Raw genomic sequence first — 2,375 nt, 5'->3', positions numbered from 1 at the left:
CAAAGGAGAAATTAAGAAAGAAATAAAAGTATTCCTGGAACTAAATGAAAAGGACAATACAACACAACAAAACCTCTGGGACACAATGAAAGCAGTCCTCAGAGGGAATTTATAGCTCTAAGTGCCTACATCAAAAATTCAGAAAGAACACAAATAAATTACTTAACATTGCAGATCAAGACACTTGAAAAGCAGCAACAAATGAAACCCAAACCCAGAAGACCAGAAGAAATAACAAAAATCAGGGCAGAAATTAAGGAAATTGAAACAAAGAAAATAATACAAAGAATCAATGAATCTAAGAGCTGGTTCTTTGAAAAGATAAACAAGATTGACAGACCACTAGCCCAGTTAACCAAAAGAAAGAAAGAGCACCTCCAAATCAACAAAATCAGAGATGAAAGGGGAAACATTACAACAGACACCAGAAAAATACAGAACATTTTAAGGGAATACTTTAAAAACTATATGCTATTAAATTTGAAAACCTAAAAGAAATGGATGGCTATCTAAAGGCATGGGAACTACCAAAACTAAACCAAGAAGAGATTAACAGCTTAAACATACCCATAACAAAAAAAGAAACTGAAACAGTAATACAAAACTTCCCAACTAAAAAAAGCCTAGGACCAGATGAATTTACAGCCGACTTCTATCAGACATTTAAAGATAATATTCATACAATACTACTTCATTTATTCAAAAAAACAGAAATGGAGGGAGAACTTCCAAATTCCTTCTATGAAGCCAGCATCACTGTAGCTTTATCCCAGAGATGCAGGGATGGTTCAATATATGTAAGTCAATAAACATCATTAATCATATAAATGGATTCAAAGACAAAAAACATACCACCATCTCAACAGATGCAGAAAAAGCTTTTGACAAAATTCAGCATGCATTTATGTTCAAAGTCCTAGAGGGAATTGGACTGGAGGGAACATACCTCAACATAATTAAAGCCATATATAACAAACCCACAGCCAACATCATTCTAAATGGAGACAAACTGGAAGCATTCCCATTGAAATCAGGAACCAGACAAGGCTGTCCACTATCCCCACGTCTCTTTAACATAGTGCTTGAAACTCTTGCAAGAGCAATAAGACAAGAGCAAGAAATTAAAGGATTACTAACTGGAAAAGAAGAGATCGAATTATCCCTTTTTGCAGATGTTATGATATTATGTCTAAGAGATGCCAAAAAATCCACCAGAAAACTCCTAGAAATTATTAACAAGTTCAGTAAAGTGGCAGGTTATAAAATTAACCTACAACGATCTAGTCTATAGCCTTTCTACCAATAACAAGCAATCAGAGAAAGAGCACATGGAAACACTCCCCTTCACAATAGCTGCAAAAAAAATTAAATATCTCGAAATAAACCTGACCAAAGACATTAGACCTCTACAATGAAAATTTTAATTCTTTAAAGAAAGAGATTGAGGAAGACCTCAGAAGATAGAAGGACCTCCCATACTCATGGATTGGAAGAACTAATATTGTGAAAATGCCCATCCTACCAAAAGTCATTTATAGATTCAATGCAATGCCAATCAAAATCCCCATGACACTTTTCACAGAATTGGAAAAAACCATCCTAAGATTCATATGGAAGCACAAAAGACCTCAGATAGCCAAAGCTACCCCTGAGCACTAAGAGCAATGCTGGGGGGATTACTATACCAGATTTTAAGCTGTATTACAGAGTTATAGTCATAAAAACAACATGGTACTGGCACAAAAATAGACCCATAGATCAATGGAACAAAATTGAAGGCCCAAATATGAGTAAATGCCATTTCAGACACCTGATATTTGACAAAGGTGTCAAGATTATTCACTGGAGAAAAGACAGCATGTTCCGCAAATGGTGCTGGCAGAACTGGATCTCCACTTGTAGAAGAATGAAACTAAACCCCTATCTTTCACCCTGCACACAAGTCAATTCCAAATAGATCAAAGACCTCGATGTAAAGCCTGAAACTCTGAAACCGTTAGAAGAAAACATTGGGAAAAACCCACAAGATACAGGTATAGGAAAGAATTTTCTATACCGGACATCAATTTCTCAGGAAACAAGGTCAAGAATAAACAAATGGGACCTCATTTAACTAAAAATCTTCTGTACATCAAAGGAGGCAACCAGGGAAGCAAACAGAAAACTCACAGAATGGGAGAAAATCTTCACCAGGGACACATCCGACAGAGGTTTAATATCCAGAATATATAACAAACTCAAAAAACAGAGACTCAAGACAAGAAGTAACCCAATTAAAAGATGGGCTAAGGTGTTGAACAGAGAGTTCTCAAAAGAAGAAGTAAAATGGCTATGAAGCATCTTAAAAGATGTTCAACATCCCTAATAATTAGGGA

The sequence above is a fragment of the Nannospalax galili genome, unplaced genomic scaffold (assembly GCF_000622305.1).
Source record: "Nannospalax galili isolate Female #2095 unplaced genomic scaffold, S.galili_v1.0 scaffold88, whole genome shotgun sequence".
Classification (NCBI taxonomy): Eukaryota; Metazoa; Chordata; class Mammalia; order Rodentia; family Spalacidae; genus Nannospalax; species Nannospalax galili.
This window is presented reverse-complemented; position numbering follows the sequence as displayed.